Genomic DNA, 10,348 nt, shown 5'->3' with positions numbered 1-10,348 from the left:
TTGCAGCAGAACACTTTGCCAGCTTGTTATGCAACCTACATCCATCCAGTGACTTGTAGGGACTAGTCTCTTTGCTCTGCTTGAACCCTGAGAGCTGAGTGTCTATGGCCATATTTTTGTACAGTGTCTGTATGCTTGTTTTGTTATCTGTCAGGATTGTTATACCATGCTTATCACAATATCTGAGCACTTCAGCCCTTGTAGTGAATTTCACCTTGTTAGAACCTATAATGGGATGGATGGATTTGGTTAGAGCTTTGTTTGAGACTATGTTCCATAACCAGCTGTAGCTTCTGTTTATTATTTAGAAGATTTTCAGCACTATGATAGCAACTCTGGGGCTGAATCTGTAAAAGAGGTTAATCTTTCATCTGCCTGACTATGCAGTTATAATTGACCCTTTCTAAGGCTCAGGCTGAGGCCTCTTGTTGCCTTGGCAACTATAAAGATACTTGCTGGTATTTCTATCTAATGGGCCAACTGATCTGAATTTTTGATTTTTATTGCAATTTTTTTGCCCCACAACCAGCCTCAGTGCCCCATTTACATGGCAACTGTATACTGCCTCACTAGCTTTTGCTTTATTCAACCCAATTTGTTTGCCTGCTTCTGGGGCTGTGCAGGGCTGTACATAACTTTACCCCTCAATTTACCCCTACCACAGAGATTGCCAGGCTGGTTATATGATTCTGTCTCCTGCTTTTTCCAGCTGACTAATTGCATTAAACATCAGCTAAAATTTACTTTTTTCCCAAATGAGCAATTGCTGTAATTTTACCTCAGGGATTGCATGTATTTGTGAATAGAAAGTGGCCTTCATAATCAAGAATTGGAAGCAAGGTGTCCAAATTAGGAACCCCTTCTGTAAATAAGCCCTTGGCATGCAATACCCTTCTTACAGTAGTCTACCACTATGGTAGATTCTATCATTTGTACAAAAATTGCTTCAATTCTTGGTCAGTAAAAACACGCCATCAATACAGTATAACCATTCTGCTGCTGCTGATTCTGCTGCACAGAAATCTTCTGACTTGGTTGCTGGTAGCATCATAAATTCTTCACAGATGGGGACAGGTGGAGGGAGATGTATTCATCTTCACAATCCATTATGAGCACAATTAATATCTATCCCCATTACTTACATTTTCCCCAATAATGTTACTACCAGTTGAGCTTGAGCACCGGGTTACACACCAATAGGGGCTTGAGTATGGAACAATGTGTAGTCTTGCTGCATTAACCCCTGCATATTTTACAGAGGTCCTCAGGAAACACAAAGACTCTACAGGGCATTGGCCAAAACACTTTTTTATTAGGGAAGGTAGAAATAGAAGACAAGAGTATTTAAATTATGAAGAAAAGCTGCTTGTTGTATAAAACACTGGAGAAATTGTCCAAAATCAGATTATCTGTGAAAATGTGATCCCTCTTACTCTACCAAAATGAGAGAGAAGCAAGGTGCTTCTTTGTACAACTGCTAATGGGCAAGCTAATGCTTCTGGGTTTTGTGGGGTGAGAAGGAGCTTTCATGTAAGAACTCATTTCTATTCAAAATTTCCAAGCAATTTAAAGGTAATATCTGCAATTTACCATCTGAGTCTTTCCTTCTCTGCCTTCTCTTGCCCCCCATGGTCAATAAGAGACATCTCTCGCTTCTATCCCTGGAAAGATACCAAAATGCAAAATAGTAATTTGAACATGAGAAGGACATAGCACCTATTCTCTATCAAACTGTGCTCAAATCTCTGATAAGCAGATTACAAGTAAAGCAAATTTTAGACCAGAGCCCTTTCAAAGTGCACTCAAGCAAGGAGGGTATTGGGGAACATGTTCCTTATTTTGAAATTCTATTGTTAATTGTTCATTTTAGTAGAACAAATCTCTTCTGATTCATTGACCTGAAGACTAGCATAAATCATGAACAGACAGAATGTCTCTTTATTTGTTAAAGAAACCAAGGAGTCCATTTCAACTTACAAGAATCAATATAAAGCTATTGAACGATAACAAAGGCAAACAGTGTAACTCTTATCATACTGAAAGGATTATTATTAAACATACAACCGGCTGTAAGGATAAGCTTTAGTACAATTACCAGACATGCTTAGCATTTCTACTTACTTAAAAATATTCCTTATGGCTCACTAATATCTGGGAGACTCTTGTATATTTTATGGTCCATTTTATGGCTTGAATATATACACACACCCATTACCCCAGTGTTGTGAAATGACTATTTGGTGTGTACCTTAATGAGTTCCATAGTGTAAGTATTAAAATATCAATTTTGTTTCTATGGTTACAGATTTGCCACATAGTATAGAGCTGATTCAGACAAGAATTTTCAGATTAATCTATTAACACTTCACAACAAATTAAATTGTGTTTTACTAAACTATTATATTTCTATAATGTAAAAATGTACAATAGCCTGGAACACATTTTCATCTAAAATGCTAACCACACACTGGATCAGTAATCCCCGAGCAAAAGAGACATTGAAATAACTTGTTTCAAGCAAAATAAAATGTTGATGATTGATCTGGTATTCCAGAAAGATATTCTCACACTAGCAGAATGGCTTGTAATGTTTTTTTTTTTTTTCATTTTAAAATCCTCTGAAAATATCAATTCAAAATAATAAAAAATATTTATCTTCTATTTGCTGCTAGTACATTTCTTTTCAACTGGGCCCCAGTTGTATTTCATTAAAGTCAATAACAAAAGTCCAGTTGACTCCAGTGGGTGCAGGATATGGACCTTACGTCATTGGCTATGTGCTGTCTTATAAAAACACTTTTTTTTATCCAATGTAATATCAGGGGGCTTTTTAAAAAATGTGTTTTAAATAGATCCAAAGGGAAAACTGTAAGTAAGGAAAAGCGTTTATACATTTCAAATAGTGATCAGTTTGAAGGTGGCAATTCTGCTCTGATACATTATAAAATAGAAGTGCATTCTGAATAACAAGATGTACTTTTCAAGCAAATTACATAGTGCCTTTTAAAATTATCTGAGGTTTTTGTCCATTAAATTTTTTGCATTGTAATTTCAGCCATCTTATTTCATCAGGAGCCTACAACTGCTGTGATGTGAAGAGCTATTTCCACCTCAGATAATCTCAGCATAGTTCAGGTCTGATACACTTGACTAAAATGAAGCGGTCCTGGTTAACTGTAGAGTGGGCCAGACAACACGAATTCCAAGTTCATGAAAACTTTTGAAGCTTTGGTATTTGGTTTCATTCCTCATCAGCATTAAACAGAGACATTTTAAAATTGTTCATGAAAAATGTGAGAGAAGCCTGCCCCAGAACAGCCAAGAGTCCAGCAGTTAGGGCACTTGCTTGGGAGATCCCACTTGAAATCTGATAGGACTTGAACCTGGGTCTCCTATATTTTAGATGAACATTCTAACCCCTTGGCTGTTGTCTATTTTTAGGGAGGCTTGTGCATGTTCTCCTCCTGGTTTTGACCAGAAATTCCACCACTGATCTGAGCAATGTTCCTGTTGAAACTGATAAGTTTCCAGAAAAAAGTTTTGGTTGTGAAATGAAATCATCATTTTCCAATAAAAACAATAACAGAAACAAAAAATCCTCACCAGCTGTATTCATTGCTAGTTGGCTGTAGTGTCTGAGCACCATTTGGCAGACAAAATAACCCCCATAAAACTCACAATCTGGAACTAAGTTCTACTTTCACATTTTAACTTTTGATATTTCTTTAGAGTTAAAAAATTGCCCAGTAGTATAGTTATTACCATGATAACATTAATTACACATTAACAACAAATGTGAGGGATTTAATGGCAGTGACTACAGCGGACAAGCTATCCCCTTTAAAATAAATAAATAAATAAAGAGGCTTGGAACCATATGAAGTCAGCCAGCCTATTTATATGCCTCTACGTTTTCACTTACTTGCAGAGCCTGCTGTCAACTATTGCTTTCATGAATCATTTTGCACTCTTGCTGCCTTCCATGAAATTAAAAGGTTGACAAGCATCACCATTTTTATCTGAGTATTGATGTTTCTTAGTCAAATCACAAATTTGCACAATGTTGAAATTTCATCATCTTGGTACAGAATAATCTTTATTGAATTGTGGTGGTGATAATATTTTGCCCTTGATCAAATTTGCAAATTCCTATTCTTTTAAAGATACTATAATAATTTCACAGAGCTCAGTTTTAATTAGGGGCCATTTTACCTTGGATTGTTCAATTGATTTCTATAGGAGTTTTTCATGGTGACACTAAATACATTTTAAATGGCAAAGGAGCAATGTTCTTTCAGTTGTAACTTTGTAGCTTGGTGTTTATATTCATGATAAGGAGTCTTGTGCCTGTATTAAAAGCACAGTGAGAGGGAAAGACCTAGATCTATCCAAGTCCATCAGAACAAGGTTTAAAAACATTCTAGAAAGCAAGCTCCTCTGATCGTTGCTTATCAGATACTGCCAGCCCTAGACAGTTCACTATATGAAGTCTTTGGAGAAAATTGACTATTTTACATGATCTCATGATCTATTGTGTCCTCTGAAGTTTCCCCTGATCTTGCAGAATCCAGAATTAGTTCCATGAACTTCTCCAAACATACAAGTGGCAGTGTGTGGCAACAGCTAGCCCAGATGATATTGTTCAGGCGATGGATTAAGTGCAAGCAAACGATGGAGAAAAGTGTGTTTGGGGCACATAGATCTGAGATTACTTATGTAAACTAATTCATACCATCAAAAAGCTTCAATTTCAGCCTGGGATGTTTCCTAAGGTTTCATATCTTCATAGATTTTTAAGGCCAGAAGGGACCATTATGATCCTGTGGTTTGGTCTAGTTAGTCTGATTTTGAATTGGTTTGTATGAGGTCTGAACTAGTTCTCCAAACTATGAATGGCTTCCTCAAAAACCTACTATAAGTGAGCCAGTTTAGGGAGTGAGTCAACACGCTCTCCATCTGCACCTTCAGTCCTGAACTCGAGACCACATACGTGTAGAGAAAGATTCAGCTCCGATTGAGTTCAGTGGAAAAATTCCAGTTGAGTTCAATGAAGCTGGATTGCACCCCAAGTCTGCTCTGCACTGGGAATTCTATGCCCATTCTTTTCTTTAAAAAAATAATAATTAAATACCAAAATATTCTACAATGATGGCCTAAAACACTACAGCCTGTCATAATATATACTGCAGAATTTTTGTTTAGTAACATAAAAAAGAAGAGCTATCAGTAGCAGCAGCAGAAAACAAACAGACAAACAAACAAACAAAAGAACTTTGAAGTGATAATCGAGATGACCCATAGAAGGTGTGAGGAGAACTTAACATGGGGGAAAGTTCTCCTCACACCTTCTATGGGTCATCTCCATTATCACTTCAAAGTTTTTTGTTTGTTTGTTTGTTTTTCTGCTGCTGCTACTGATAGCTCATCTCAATTGATTGGCCTCTTACAATTGGTATGCGTACTTCCACCTTTTCATGTTCTCTGTATGTATAAATATCTTCTGTGTGTGTGTTCCACTCTATGTATCTGAAGAAGTGAGCTGTAGCCCACGAAAGCTTATGCTGAAATAAATTTGTTAGTCTCTAAGGTGCCACAAGTACTCCTATTCTTTTTGCGGATACAGACTAACACGGCTGCTACTTTGTAACATAAAAAAGAAGGTTCCATTTTTGAAGTAGATGATTCAAATTTAGAATTGTTCAAGTGAAGTATGCTCAGGGTAACCAATTGATTTTTTTCATTTACAGACTGCCTTGAAATACTATCCTGCTATAAGTAGAACTAGTGCAACTGATAGTAGTTCATGCAAATCCTTTTTCAGTTTCAGTCCCTGACCTGGACTTTGAGTTTGAGGGTTAAAATGAACTCAGGAATTTAGAGTGGAAGTTAACAGCCAGCTGGGTCTCTCTAGTCTTGTGTCTTGACCATATGAAAGTTTCATTTGTTTTTTGAAGCATAAACATAAATAACTAAGGAGTGCTCAAACTGGACTGAGACCTGCTGGAGGAGTTTTGTGAACCTTTTTACAAATCTGTCCCAAGCTTTGGTTTGATTTATAATGAAACATAAAAGTTTTGAGGATTTTTTGTGTGTGTGAAAGTTCCATGCAGTACTGCTTCTAAGTCCCATCTCTCCTCACTGCTCACAGAAGGCATGGCTGTGTTCACGTCTGATGATGCAGAGAAATGCAAATTGTGCCAATCTGGTTTGCTGTTCCCAGGGTCATTCACCTGAGGAAGGTGACTGCACAACTACCTTAAAGGGAACTTTAATCTCCACCACAAGTGAAGGGTTGTATTGAATCAGTGCAGTCTCTATTCACCTTATTTCCCTACCTGGACAGCTCTACCCACTTCCGGAGATATGCTGGCTTTCTGGGCCCCTGGTAGAGAAGAGGTGGCAGATGCCTTCTGCTGCCCCATTCCCCCGTCTCTTCTTCTGTGGGCCTTTTCCAAAGTCTGCAGTGTATTGGGTCCCAGAGTTCAATGCTGAACTGATGACTCCTTCTGTCTTACATCATGTTACAAAAGACATCACAACAACCACTATGCATATTCCTGATCATCTGTCATTGGGTATAATGGATTAACAGTGGAACACTCCAGCATTATGAATGAAGCTTCATTAATTACAACAAACACCAAGCTTGATGCACTCCAGGATATCTCCACTCTAATCAGGTTGACCTTTCAAAATTGCTTTTATTTATTTATTTCCAAAGCTGTTGTATATTTAATGTCTAAGTACCCAAAGTAAATACTCTCAGCCACAGTCACACCAATATTCTCTGAATTACAATAACACCCACTGACAAACAACAAACTTGTGCTACATTTTGTGGTGGTATTTTGTTTCACTGTGAACAGAAAGCTGTTAATAAGATGCCCTGAAGCTTGGAATACTGCCAGCCAAGATGGGAAAGCATCATTAGGGAATGTTTGCAGGATATGCACAGTAGAGGAGTGAAGCTTCTGGCTAGAAAATAAAGAAAACACTGATGTAGTAGAGATAACTTAATGAAAAGTTTAAAAACAAAAAGCAAAAATCGTGAATTCATGTTAATGAGCTTTATGGTCTGGAATGTTACCTGTTAGTTGGCACTGAAATTCATCCCCACAATTATCTTTGAAGTAAGTTTTAGCCCTTTTTTTTATAGAGGGGAAAACTGAAACTCCAAAAAACACATTTCTCTAGACATATCATTTGAGCCCCCTAGAATAGTTATAAGCCACCTAGATAAACACACAAGTGCCCCACCCATTTTACTCGTGTTCTAAGAATTGTTTGGAAAGCGTAGTGTGTTTTCAACAGTTCTAGAATGGTTCAATCTGAACTGATTTACTTCCAGTGTAGACAAAGAAAAGTAGAAATGGTTCAACTAGTGTTTACCTGCACTGCTCCACAGTGCACCCGGTGGCCTTTTAAAGTATCCCAGAATCCTCTGCGTCTGGAAGCTGTGCCAGTAACTGTGCATTGGATATCCGGAGAGCTTTGCAACTGAAACAGTTTAGAACACTGCTATCATGGACGTGAGGCAAATATGCTAGTGTTCCTTAACGGATTCCATATGGCTAGTATGACTGAACTGTCTATGCTTCAATCATTTCTATCCTGCCATTTCAAGTATAAGTTCCATTTCTAGTGTAGACACAGATAGGGAGGTCAAGTGGCATAGCCCAAGGCAGCCCAATGATTCATTCAAAAAGCCAGGATTCGAATTTAGGAGATCCGGTTCCCATGTCCATTCATCTCTAGACCACACTCTTCCTGTTAAATTCAAATGCAAAAATCAGGCTACTGCTGTGTAGTGAATGAACAACTTTAACTTTTATTCAAAGTCATCTCTTATTCTGGGTGTTAGTGCTTAAGAATTAGGCAATGATTTCTCTTTCTTTTTGATTGCTGTCCCCTTCCTTCCCCCCCCCCCCCCAAAAGTTTTTTAAATGAAAAATCACTTTCATTGTATGACATCAGTGACAGATTCCAGTGACTGTTCAGAATGAAGAAGTTCAAAATCACAGTATCATCTATAGTTGGCTTGGTGAATCCAGAGTATAAAGTATTTTGAAGTAATTTAAAGCACATATCCTTCTAGTCAAAGTTCAGCTGAGAGGGACCTATTATCCTCTTTTTTTCAGTCCTTTGTTCACATTTACAAAAATTGCATTCCTTATAGCAGTAATCAAAGATGCAGCAGGCACATTATGAATTACAGATATTGCACTGTGTCCTCTTACACATACTTCTTTTTTTAGCATTTTGTTTCTTTTGTACAGAGCGCCGGGGGCAGGGCGGCGAGCCCCGGCGGGGGCTCGGCTCTTCCCCCCCCCCGGCGGACAGAGCGCCGGGGGCAGGGCGGCGAGCCCCGGCTGGGGCTCGGCTCTCCCTCCGGCGGCCAGAGCACAGGGCGGCGAGCCCCAGCAGGGGCTCGCCGTTCTCCCCCCGGCGGCCGGGGGGAGGGCGCGGGGGGGAGGGCGGCCAGAGCGCCGGGGGGAGGGCGGCGAGCCCGGCTGTGGCCCCATCTCTCCCCGGCGGCCGGGCGCCGCGCCGCCCCCCTCCAGGTGCCGCCCCAAGCACCAGCTTGGGTGCCTGGTGCCTGGAGCCGGCCCTGCTTTTGTATCAGTTATAGCAATGATGTCTCTCCCTCCGCGGACACCTGTAGAATTTCTCATCATTCATGTGAAGCCTGATCCACAGCTAATTAAAGGGGAAACTTTCCAATTAGTTCAGTGGGGTTTGGATCAGGCTCCCCGTCTGCCAGAAATCTTTTAAAATGAATGACCTATAGTAGCATGAATTAGGTCTTGATTTTGAAATCTAATGTGTTTTAAACAGAAGGTCTCTTTCTCTCTCCCCCGCTCTCTCTTTCTCTCCTATAAGTGTAGTTGAGGTCAAAAGAAGGGGCATATCTTTTTTTGGACATTGCATTGTCAGATTTCATGATGATGGTCTAAAAACAATGGGCCAGGTTCTGCGATGATTAACTGGGTAGCTCTGTTACCAATTCAGTGCATTTGCTCAGCAGTTTCTCCTGGTGGGACTCCTTAAAGCAATTTAAAATTGCCCCCAGAAGAAAATCCTAACAGAGGGTGATGGCTACAATACCATCACTCTCTTTTATTGTGAATCTGCAACAGGGCACAAAGGCAGGGAGATCCGATGTGCTAGATTACATGCATCAGGCCCTCATGCTGCAACATTTATTGCAGGGAGGAGGGATAGCTCAGTGGTTTGAGCATTGGCTTGCTAAACCCGGGGTTGTGAGTTCAATCCTTGAGGGGGCCACTTAGGGAGCTGGGGCAAAATCAGTACTTGGTCCTGCTAGTGAAGGCAGGGGGCTGGACTCGATGACCTTTCCTTTCCAGTTCTAGGAGATAGGATATCTCCATTAATTTATTTATTTACAGCAATCAATACAGATTTTGTTTTGTTACAGTTGCAATAAGTATCAAGGTATGAGTTTGATCCTTCAATCATTCACTTTCTAGTGAGTAGTGATGACTACTTTGCTAAGGCACCTTGAACTTACAGACAAAGGACTTCAGTAGAATTACTCAGGCCTAGTCTATGGTGGTAACATATAGGGTACGTGTAGCTACATGCTGCACTAAAAGCAGGCCACTTCCACATTGTGGTGCATAGCAACGTGTTAGTGTAAGGCTCTGGTAGGGGACAAAGCAGCAAGAAAAGGTTACGGCAGTGGGAAGCTGCCGGAGCCTTTCTCTGCCACCTCTCCCTGCCAGAGCTTTTCCACACAGCTGGAGCCTTTTCTCGAGGCGGGGTAAGACTCTGCTAGCTCCCTGCAGCAGGAAAGGCTCCAGCAGCAGGCAGATTCCAAAGCCTTTGGTGAGGAAACACTCTGGCAATAAGGAGGCAATGGGACATTACACTATAATAATAATAATAATAATGCAATTTTTAAAAAAGCCATGCAGAAGGGGGAGACACCGATGGAGCATGCAGAGAGCTGTGTAGGATACATACCCTAAGGTTCAGGCACATCTTTATTTACTTGCCAAAGCAGTGCCTCACCATCTACACTGCTATGTATATCCATGCTATGGGGGCATGCAGTGTATGTACTCTACATGCCGCCATAAGTGTAGACATAGCCTCAGATTGGTTAAACAAAAACCTAATTTCTAATTTTTTACACTCATTTTCTCAATTTTACACTGTGACATGTTTGTGTTTTTAGGAGGCGTTTTATAGCTTATCTGATCTCTTTATTTTCTTTCCTTCATTTCTCACTAGAAACTGTGGCTAGAACTGATTGTGTGTGGTTTTAAATTTCAATTATCCTGGCAGTTGATAGACCATTTTTATGTATGACATGCGGGCCACACGC

This window comes from Terrapene carolina, unplaced genomic scaffold, assembly GCF_002925995.2.
Source record: "Terrapene carolina triunguis isolate 2854851 unplaced genomic scaffold, T_m_triunguis-2.0 Scaffold68, whole genome shotgun sequence".
NCBI classification, from domain to species: domain Eukaryota; kingdom Metazoa; phylum Chordata; order Testudines; family Emydidae; genus Terrapene; species Terrapene triunguis.
This window is presented reverse-complemented; position numbering follows the sequence as displayed.